The sequence below is a fragment of the Anomalospiza imberbis genome, chromosome 2, assembly GCF_031753505.1.
Source record: "Anomalospiza imberbis isolate Cuckoo-Finch-1a 21T00152 chromosome 2, ASM3175350v1, whole genome shotgun sequence".
Lineage (NCBI taxonomy): Eukaryota > Metazoa > Chordata > Aves > Passeriformes > Viduidae > Anomalospiza > Anomalospiza imberbis.
This window is the reverse complement of record NC_089682.1, coordinates 91066114-91077579: the sequence shown is the minus strand read 5'-3', so window position 1 is coordinate 91077579 and position 11466 is coordinate 91066114. Positions and strand designations below refer to the sequence as shown.

Genomic DNA, 11466 nt, shown 5'->3' with positions numbered 1-11466 from the left:
AGTTTAGCTGCAAATTAAAGGTGTTAGGAAAACACATAACTGAGGGGCATATGAAAGGCAAATGTGAGAGGGACTGGAAAGGTGTGTGTGTGGGAAAAACATTTGGAAAACAACTGAGGGATAGGAAGAAAAGGTATAATATGTGGTAGCAACACTTTGACCAACTCTCTGACCATCTTTATAGAACCTAATTAAAACTTTCAAATTTTGTTGGGTTTCTCTTATTTTCAGATTTTCTGGAATTACTGCTGTAAGTTGCCAGTTTACCTCAGCAGAGCACATAGGCTAGCACTTCCTGTGAAAACTGAAGCAGTTGTTTCCTATCAAAGCACAAAAAGCAAAGCAGCAGAGGAGAATAAACCAGCAGTTATTTACCAGCAGTTTGTTATCTATTTCAGTGCTCACAACCATGTTCTCTTAGCCTGATAAACAGGGTGGCTTGCTGTTAACAAATATTGCCTGAAGCAAAACACTAAACAATCTAAAAGAACCTTTTATTCCTATTTTACATATTTATTTCCAAACAGTTCCTAACAGCTCCAGTTAGTGCATTAAGGTGCCCAGTCCTTACTGGCTGCACAAATCAGTTCTTCACGCTGACGCCAGCAGTATTGCCATGGTTACATGATTAGAGTGGCTTAACCTGGCAGGTGGCTTAGCAAAATGCCGAGTGCCAAAGCAATCCTAGCACACAATCTATACTTTTCCATCAAACAAATTAGTATATCACATGCTCTGTAGTCCATATCATGGTAGAGTGGGTTGTTTTTTGTTTGCCATTTGTTGTTTTTTTTTCCTGGATAACAATGCTGCTCTCAAAATTTTACCACTTTTCAGCTATAACGTTGCAAATAAACTATTTTCTAAAAGAAATGCCCTGTTTCCTCTACTCACAGTTTTGTAGATCTAACAATCGCAGTAAAGATAACAACCAAGGAATAAAAAAAAGATTGCACAAACCACAAAAATTCAATGTGAAGTTTATATTTATTACTACATTTAGGGTTGGACTAAAAATCTGGAAAGATCCCATACCAGCTGAAGGCTGGCCAGCTATTACTTGTTTGAGGGGATTCTTTGGGAGATGCAGAGGTCTGTATTTTTTTTTTTTTAACTGATGATTGCAAAGCTGAGATCCAGAAGCTTTGGTGATTGATTCAGCTGTAAACAGTTGTGGTTGACACTACCAGAACTGCTCCATCGAGGTATGAGAATATTTGCCTACCAAGTATCCAGACCACGTAATTCACATGCAAATAGCAAAATGACTTAAAGCAATGTGCCTTCTTGAGAGGGGAAAGTATCAGAGAAATAAATAGAAAGTGAAAACTTAATGAACAGATCAAACTTTGGCAAGCAAGGTACTGCTAGTGTTTTCTTAGGTGGAGCTACTGGACTTTGCAAATTGCAGACTAATGCGAAGCTTTAATACCAGTTATCAGTTGGTATTATTTTAGCTTTAATTATAAAGATTTTATAATTGTTACATGTGTTACGTGCAAAAAATTCCTTTTGTTTCCTTCTGTTGAGTAGGGTACAATGCTGAAAGAGCAGAGAGGGAGTTTTCATTCTTAACACTTTCACACTGCTTGCCAAGATTCATTTTCTGATCTGAATATAGGACAGTGTAGTAGCTTATATAATACTTCAGGTATAAAAACACCTTGGAGTGTGTAGAAGTTTCATACCTGTTTCATAGATTCATTCATACTATTGCCCAGTATATTTTCTGTCCAAAGGAACTCCAAAAAAACTGATGTTGTTTTTCACAGCTTTTTTGCCATCTCCCCTTTCTCATGTTGATTTCACTGCTGTGTTGATGAAACTCCAGTCCTCTGGTCTTTATGCTGCAGCATTCAAGTTCAGAGATTCTGAAGCCTTCCTTAGAAGTGACTCAAGTAATTTTTTGCATTTGGAGGAGAAAGCTGAAAAGCCTTCAATATTTAAACAGAAACATAAGTTTCAAGTGTAGTATAAAGGCTTCAGATCTCTTAACTTTATTCATCAATTAACATATCTGCAACAGCTGGGGTTTGATCCATATTTTCAGAGAACAGTAATGTTGCTGATACAGCACTTCCAGTTCAGTCACAGGAATACTGAAGTGGTTTTCAGAAGATAATTTAAAAAGCACTCAGTTGACAGGATGTTTCTTCAGGGAACCATTGATCGCATTTTCAAATTGCAACAGAGCCAGAGATTGTCTTCATTTTAATTTCAATATCAGGAATGCCTTAAGTGACGATCACAGCTAACCCATTTTAATGACAACCCTGAACATTTAGAAACTCTTATCTATTCAATGTACTTCTGTGCAGAGAAACAAGAACAGATGGATACTTCCTTAACACCTGCTGCTGTGGGAGTCTTCTGAAACACTTGCAAGTAAGAAATTATTGCTGCTATAAAGTGTGTCTCAGTTTTATTTGTTTAGAGGATTTCTACAGAACATGCATGCAATTTATTTTAGGTTTCTCAACTTAGTTGTTGCTTTTGGAAGGCTGAGGAAGGATCACTTACTGAAGGAAAGCTTATTTCTATGCTTTATAAAAAAGGGGTTTAGGATAATAGATAGGAGATTTACTGGTATCTGTTGTGTAAGGAGGTAAAAGAATGCACATGGTGCGGTACTCCAGCAGTGAAGGAACAGCTCCAGGAACAAAGAGCCCAGTCCTGAAAAGCAGGAGGAGCTCCACTGGAGAAGATAGGGCTTTCTAGAGAAAACCATGTCAAATTGAAACCTAATGCTTTTCTGACTAGGAACTGAAAGATGAAGTGCAGAAGTTTTAGCTTATAATTGCCCTTTGAGCTTTCTATGGGTGATTTAAATGTTTCTGTGCTTCCACAAGTCTCCAATAATAGAGAGACAAATTATTTCCCAGATTTGTCTGTTCTCTTCTGAAGTTATATGCATCAGTTTTGTTTGTTTTGTAGATTTTCATATGCAGTAGATTCAAGAAATAACAAGTTCAAAGGATCTGAAAGTGAAATGTTGTTCAGGATTCTAATCCACCAAGATTATTTAATGGGTTTCATTTTCATTATGCTTAGTGGTCAGAAACTGCCCTAAAATAAATCTAGTTAATTGCAATAGGACATACAACCCAAGTTGAAATACCAAAAGAAGACATCCATCTTTTGGAACAGATGTTGCAATAATTAATGCAGGCAATAAGAAATTTGTAAAATGGAGAGGATGGCAGTACCTAACACAGAAGGAAAGGGTTTCTTCCAGTCTAGGAAGCCATTGGGGATTGACCTGGGAGCACATCACTTTGATTCCATTTTATAGGTCCACAGACTTAAAACTTGAAATAACTATGCAGACAGTTTACTCTGAGCTATTTCATAATAGAGGTCACAATACTTCACCTGGTAATTCTTGACCCATAATTTCTGACTGGGCTGGAGGACATCTCTTAGAAAGACACACAGTCATAATTTAAAGGCTTCACATTGTGATAAATTCCTTAATTCCCAAGGTAAGATGTTTTGATTGTAAATTGCCATCATACTGAAATGATGTACATTATATTAGCTTGAATTGGTATATCTGTTTTCCAGCTACAGAACTTTTTTATGTTGTCTTACTGATTCCACAGTTCTCTGATCTGTTTCATCCCAATGTAGAAACAAATAAAATAACCCCTGACTTTCCTGTTGCCTAAACTTATTAAATGAAACTCATTAACTTCTTCTGGCTTTAAGGTATGGGTTTCCAAACCTTACCAAATTGAAAAAGATTCTGAAGAAACTAAAAGTATTTGGTGTATATTTTTAAAGACTAGACAGAAGAAAATAATGTTGTTCCTTACTCCTTTCTGAAGTAATGCCATATATAAGCACAGAAATATGCCTTTGTTAATTTATCTAATGATCACAGCAATTAATTCAGATACTTTAGATATTAGGTTATCCTGCCAATTTACATGCATCTAAGATAAATCTTGTAATTTGTTTTGGCTCCTCTGTCTCCTGAACACAAAGATAAATTTGCTATTTGTCTAGGGCTTGAATTCCAAGGGCTGAACTCTATACGATGTTCAACACACAAGTTTAGATAAACCATTTATCTACTCTCAGTGATTAAAACCTGAAGTACATGACTTATGAGGACAAGCTTAAAAGAACTGAGTTTATTTAGCCTGGAACAAGTTTGGGAAGTCATTGTCTAAAAAGCCCATTGTGGGGTGTAGGGAAGATGAAGCTGAACTCTTTTTGAGGGTGCAGAGTGAAAGCGTGAGGCAGAGTGAGAGCTAACTGCCTCAAAGGAATTTCTGGTAAAATAATAAGAGGAAAAAACACCCTACTCTGAAGGGTGGATCAGAGCAGATCTGTTCCAGAGAAAGGTTCTTTCCAGTTTACATGACTCTGGCTCTATGACTAATTAGGTCTGCTGGCCTAACTCAGTGGTGTAACTGAAGTTATGCTGTAATTTAGACTTGAAATACAGACCTTTCTTTGCACAAGACCTTATATGATATTTGATAGGAACAGGGATTTTTATCAGGGTGCTGGTTCATACTAACAAAATGCTATTCAGCTGACAACAGCTGAACGTCCACCTCATCCAACCATCCATTGTGCTTATCTTGGCCATCCCTGTCTCTTCTGCATGAACTTAACTACTTCACTTAACACCACAGCCTGATATGATAAACTAGCATAAATTCCAGTTCTACAAAATAGAGAAGTTTTAGTTCCTTATAATAGACCATGCCATAATTTCCAGCAATGTAGTAGTAGCCCCTGCATAAAACACTGACTTTCCCCCAAGGCAGGTGGAGAGCAGATGATTGAGAAGAAGCAGAACCATGGGCAAAACTAATTTCTGAATCAGCAGCCCTCTTTTTTGTTTTCATTGCAACTAAAAATTGGTCCAAAGACTTATGTTCTTGATGAAGCTACATGCTGTGCTAAAGCTAAATGTTATTGAGCTTGCTTATCAGACATGATAAGCAATGCAAGGTATATAATATAGTTAGCAACTTAATTTGTACCTGTTGTGTTCAAAAGGATCATCCTATTATCTTTACTTAACATTCTTTTACACCCAGTTAAACTAATCCAGTGAAATACACATACATAAGAATAAAGCCTTTGATATGATCAGTAAATTAAATTAGCTTGACTCCAGGAAGAATAAGATAAGAAAATGCCTGTCCTTATGAGAAAGGTCACAAACAAGGAATAAGAAGAATGCACACTTAAAACCAGAATTTAAAGAAATAATGTCCAGAGGGACAAGTGGCCTGCCTTTTTTGTAGGCTCCTGTCTGTTTGAAAGAAATCTTTTTCCTTGACACTTTACTGTATTCCAGATTAAGGACACTTTCTGATTATAAATTCTGATTTGATATGCCTTATGTGGAAAGATGACTGGGGGTAAAATTAGAGGCAACAGAGAAGTTATAAGTTTCTTGTTACAGAAATTATATGGCAAAATGCAGTTGCTACTCCTTGGATGGAATATGATCAATGTGCTTGAAACCTATTCCACCAAGATTCCCCACACACACAATCTGCAACCTTAATCACCTGCTGAGGGGGATGGAATGGAGGGAGGAGCAGAGTGGAAACCCTGTGGGCAAGGGTCTTTTGAAACCCTTGCAAGGAAGAGAACTCGATGGTGCTTTGCAGCTGATAAACTCCATAGCAGCTGTCAGTCAGTGGGGAGAGGAGAAGGTGTCTTGCTGCCAAGCCAGCAGCTCTGGAGAATTCACTCTCCTCAGATAAACTCGGTTCATTACAGCCTAATTATAATACAACACACAGATCCATCCCAAAGTTACCTCCCCCAAGGTATGACCACCCCTCACTGAGCAAGTGTCTAAATTTTATTGACTATACCTTTAAGAGTGAAGCAAGGGAACTTTGCACCAATCAGTAACAAATATCTGTATGACTAGAGTTATTCAAGCTCCACCTAAGCATAGAGAAATACTGTAAAAATATATTGAGAGTGGGGAAAATTTAGGGAAGACTCCACAGTAACTGCTGGGATCAGTTGATGGGCTGAACCTGTCCTCTCACTCATAGGGACACGTAAGAACCACATTCTGTGTGTACTGAACACTTTTATTGTGGATTAGAGTTTGTCTGTGCATTGCTTTGATATGTTTCTGCAGTCAAATACCATCACAAACAATCCTCAAACCTTAATCTGTCACAGTTTTATATTAATAAAGTGTATTATTCTGTAAACCGTTGGTGTGAATCCTTCATGGGTGCTGGCAATCACCAGCAGAGGGGAAATACTGGAATAGAGGGGAAGACTCACTGAGAAGTCTCCATTATAGTGTCTATGTGTGTCCCTGAATAAGTCAGTCAAACCACCCTCAGATCCAGCAGGATTTCTCAGTGACTGATTGTTAGTCCCTATAACAGGATGCAGACAGAATGGTTGGGCACAAGAGTCTTAGCTTTCTTAGGGCACTGAGAGACAAACGCTAAGGGTTACGGATATCTCCCCTTTTCATGTGACTCCTAAAATGGTGCACTTTTATTGCAGAAACCAAGCATACACTATTGCAGCAAAAAGTGAGAAATAAACATGTTAATGGTTTAAACAATAGCTACATTGGCCAGTAGGCTGTGAATATACACATTTTCTTTGCTGTTTTCCTCTCCAGTTTGAGGGTCACATCAAAGCCGTGTCCCTGTATTGACAGAGAAGTCAATACTTCAAACAATGGGGAAAACAGAATATCAAACTGTGAATATATGTGCAGTATGGGTTGCTCAGCTAAGGCTGTGGATATGGAAGAAATGTCTTGCACAGGGATGACACCTTGGAAAAAAATTGTTTTCTGAAATATACTTCTTGCCTTAAAGAATATGTCTCCAGTTAATTACTTGAAGATCAATTATAATTGAGGAGATAGATCTGTAAAACTAATCTCAGAACTTTTTACTGCTCTTTCGAAAAGCAGCTGTTTTACCTCATCTGTCAAAAGGTCCAGTCTATAGGATCATCTGGTCACACAGAGAGAAGTTTTAAGTGGTGTGAATATGTCCTGGAAAGGGCAGCTAAGTCAAAGTTGGGCAACTTGACTGGAAAAATAAACATTTTCTGCAGCAGATCAAATATTCCTTAGTCTTAATGACTAGTAGTGGCTGCAGTGAAGTTTCTCCAGTTACTTTATTTGAAATATCTTGGCTTCAAAAATAAAACAAAAAATCTTTCTACCACTTTTTGAGTGAATGCATCTGTCACCTGCTGGAATCCAGCCTGAGCAAAGGAAGACATAAACTTACTTTAACTCTGTCTTTTCAAGTGTCTTTGTAGACTGTGTGAGGTGTTTCACATTGTAAGTTAGTTTTTATTTAACTGTGTATAATGGTTTGGTTTTCATTCTTGGCAGGTGATAAAGTGATCACACCCAAAAAGCATTACCAGGAATCTTCTTTTGCTACAACAGCTCACCCACATCTTCTGACAGTCTTGCTGAGTGACTCACTCGCTCTGTTGCTACACAATTTCTTCTGAGAACTGGGAACAGCAGTAGTTTCATTTTTGGCTATTCCTCTCAGAGCCCTTTGCAATTCTATTCCAACTCATCAGGTTCATCTCCATTTTCTTAATTGAAAACTAAGATTTTTTTCCATACAATGCATAATAGTGTGTGGACTTGCCTTTCAAATTTATTGACATGATAAAAAATGTATTTGCATGTAGTTTTATCAAAGATTCTGCAGCCATAACAAGACTTGTAACTGCATTACAACTGAAGGTGTGAAATGTGTGTATGTGTGTGTGCATATAAGTGTCTCTATCTTCTCACACCATAACTTAGTGTAAAACTTTGAGTGTTATTTATGCATCTACTTAAAGCTCTGGAGTAATTACTGTAGAGTAAATTAAAAAAAAAAAGCGATGCAAAAATTATAAATCTTGCTTTATGTTTGGGGGCTGTACTAAACACAATTTGCCACAAAGCTGCATCTTGTGTTTGCAGAGTGTTTATCAGCTTTCACTATTTATAACAGATGGAACTAGAGCATTCTGAATGTTTCTATTAAACAGAAAATGGCACTGCAACATAAACACAATATTGTGGAAGTTTGGTCTTGCAAATTAAATTCTACAGCCTGGCAGATAGCTTACAATATCATCTTATCCTCTCTTTTGTAGAATATAACTACAGCAGATATCCCTTGTCACATGTCCAGTGAGGGCAACATTATGGCTGCATACTCTGAAAGAGGAAAGGGAGGATAACACTGATATTCCACAAGGGCCATTGCATGGATTTCATGAGGCATTATCCCATATTAAAAGAAATGAATGGACAAGCAACAAAGACAATCTCTCCTTGTATCTAAAGAAATCTCAGTCTGATTCTGATCCTTAGGCACTTATGTCCCACCATATTACTCGTTAAAATACTTGTCCAAACTAACTTTTTCTAAGTCAATAGACAAAATAGCAGCATAATGACAACCATCCCACATTGAACAAATGACCATTGCTGATCTTGCAGAAACATCCTCTTCCAATGAATGTGTGGTTCCAGAGCTCTGACATTAGCCATCTTTAGAAACTGTGAATAATTGTTTACTCATAGGCATTTATATAAGTCCTTTGGCTGGTAAACATCTCCTTTTCCAATTTTCAACATATTTTCTTTTCTCAGAGGCAGAAGTGTCTTTCCTCCTTGGTTTCCATAATACCCTTCCTTGTTACAGGTCTACCCAAGACTAGAGTTAGACATTCATTCATTGCCCATGATTTCTGACTTCATTTATTTAAAACAAACAAACAGACTTCATGTATGCAAATAAAATCATAGCACCATAAGGAACGCCAACTATACCAGTGAGTCAATGTGTTAAAATTCTCCCATCCCCATTAATTTATAACCTTCTTGAAAACTAGACCCACGGAGATCACCATAAAATGGCACCATCATCTGTAGCTTTGTTCACATAAAAAGTTATCTCAGAATTTTTATCTTCAAACCCTTGCATAAGTATTAACCTCAGATCCTATTCCCTTTAGAATCTGCAGCCCCTGAAGAGTCCATGCAGAAGCAGGTTTACCCTGAAGGACTACAGTCCATGGAAGGATAGATGCTGGAGCAGAGGAAAACTAAGTGGAGGAAGGTGTGAGAAAGAGGAGCTCTTATGGCCTGGGCACAATCCCCATTCTTTCTGCACCAGGCTGGGGGTAGGAGCAAGTTGGGAATGAAAGAATGATGTGGAGCCTGAGAAAAGGGGGATGAGGGTGGTGGGAAAGTACTTTAGTTTTTGTTTATTTTTCTTACCATCCTACTCTATTTGAATTGTTAATATTAACTAATTTTCTCCCAATCAAGGCTGTTTTGCCCACAACAGTCATTGGTGAGAAATCTCCTTGCCCTCATCTTAACCCATGAGCAGTTTTCTTCTTATTTTTTCATCCTGTCCCACTGATGAGGAGCAGGGAGAGAGCAGCAGGGTAGGAGATTGTTAGCCATGGCTAATCTACCATACCAGTGTATCATCTTTGTAGCATCTCTAATTTGATCTGTATCAAATGAGTATTGAAAAAGTCACAATTTTAGAAAAATATGCACATGTAACTTCATGTTCTCAAGATAAGCACATGAAAGATTTCACTTGCCACTTTGTAGGTAAAGCTGGACATTCCAGCAAAAGATGTATATACGCCTTATAATTTTTTAATTTCTCAAAAGTTATTCTTAGTAGTTTTCCTCATTTTTCATTTTTAATTAAAGAGAAGGGGTGGAAATTAATTCAAATTACCCCAAATAACATTTGAAAACTATTTCCGGTTCTTCCTACATGTTCAATATATAAGATGTATGCACAAAGTAGCATTTGTCAAGATATGAATACATAACCATAATGACATTAATGTCTTATCCAGGAGTCCCTGCTGGGCCATCACACTTGCCAAGCAGAGCCAAGGCAGTCTTCTGTACCTTCCTCTTTCTTTCTACAGCTCAGGCTCTCTGCCATTATCTCCTCCAATCAAGCATGTATACATACATGGCTTCAGCTGTCATTCTGACAATTCAAGACGTCAGATAGTGACAAATATAAACAGTGCTCTTAAATTTGGAAATCAGTATGTAAGAGGTGGTATGATTGAACTTTGGAACCAATATAAGCTGTATCCATATAATACAAGGAATACTGCAAATGGTATTAGACATTTCAACATCTATATTATGTACCTTTAAACATTCCAGAATATATTTACAGTACCTGGAAATGTTTCTAATGGATCTTATGCACACGCAGTGTTCAGTCATGTGGATTGCCCCCATAGAGTTATGAACACATCTGATCCATAAAACTCAGCTTCCTCACTGACTTGTGTTTTGCCTTGTGACACCTAATTATTTGAGCTAGCAGATCTAAAATGTGCTTATAGATTTGTAATTTTATTCTGAGTGAAGAATCAACTCAATCAAACTTCTATCCAATATCAGAATGGCATTAAAAACACTTGGCAACTGAAAATCTGCTATGTTTTTTATCAAAACAGTTGGAAATTATACTTCTTAAATTGCCTGCAGCCATTTATAAGATTTTTTTTAAAAAAAACAAGTCCTCTATATTTATGACAGTGGCTCATCTATTGCTACAAACCAAAACAAAAAATTTCAACATAATGCTAAAAATGAAGTTAAAGTTTGTAGACGAGCTTCTTTGAAAAGGTTCTGAATTTGGAATTAGAGTACTCTCATGTCTTTTTATTTCATGTTTAATAACTCATTTTTGCCTGTGAGAGTCTTTTCTTTCTGAAACTTGGCACGACATATTTTGTTATTGATCAGCATTGTACACACTCAAGTCTTGAGCTTGTTTGTTGCCCCAAGTGCCATAAAAACATAAGGAAGGCAAATATCTCAACTGAAAAGCTTAAGTTTAATGTTTTGTCACAGTTCAGCTGTTATGCAGGAAACTGAATGGCTTATAATTCTTGGGTCTTTAGCTGATATAGGACCACAGATTTTAGAAAGCTTATGTGGTTAGCAAGGCCAGCTATTTAATTTAAGCCAAAGAAGGAAGCAGTACAATTTCTGACTGTTTTACTAATGGTAGAGAGCAATGGAACCTTAGAATAGGATAGTTCAGTTGGAAGGGGCCTAAGATAATTATCCAGTCCAGCTGACTGACCAGTTCAGGACTGACCAGAAGTTAAAGCATGCTATGAAGGGCATTGTCCAAATGCCTCTTAAACACTGACAGGCTTGGGGCATGGACCACTTCTCTAGGAAGCCTGTTCCAGTGTTTGACCACCCTCTCATGAAGAAATTTTTCCTAATCCAGTCTGAACTTCCTGTGGTGCAGGTTGAAACTACTCATTCTGTCCTATCACTGGGTTGGAGGCAGAAGCGATCAGAACATCTCTCTCCACTTCCCCTCTGCAGGAAACTGCTCTAGAGAGCAATGAGGACACCTCTCACTCCAAACTAGACAAACCCAAAGTCCTCAGCTGCTCCTCATAGGACTT

General features: G+C 37.5%; 1 long non-coding RNA gene across 1 annotated transcript; it reads left to right on the top strand.

The window, feature by feature from the left end:
* Positions 1 to 212: 212 nt before the first annotated feature.
* Positions 213 to 11081, top strand: LOC137469507 (uncharacterized). The gene is made up of 3 exons (XR_010996564.1): positions 213 to 1205; positions 2319 to 2385; positions 8134 to 11081. It is a non-coding gene; the product is annotated as an uncharacterized lncRNA (long non-coding RNA).
* The last annotated feature ends 385 nt before the right edge of the window (positions 11082 to 11466 follow it).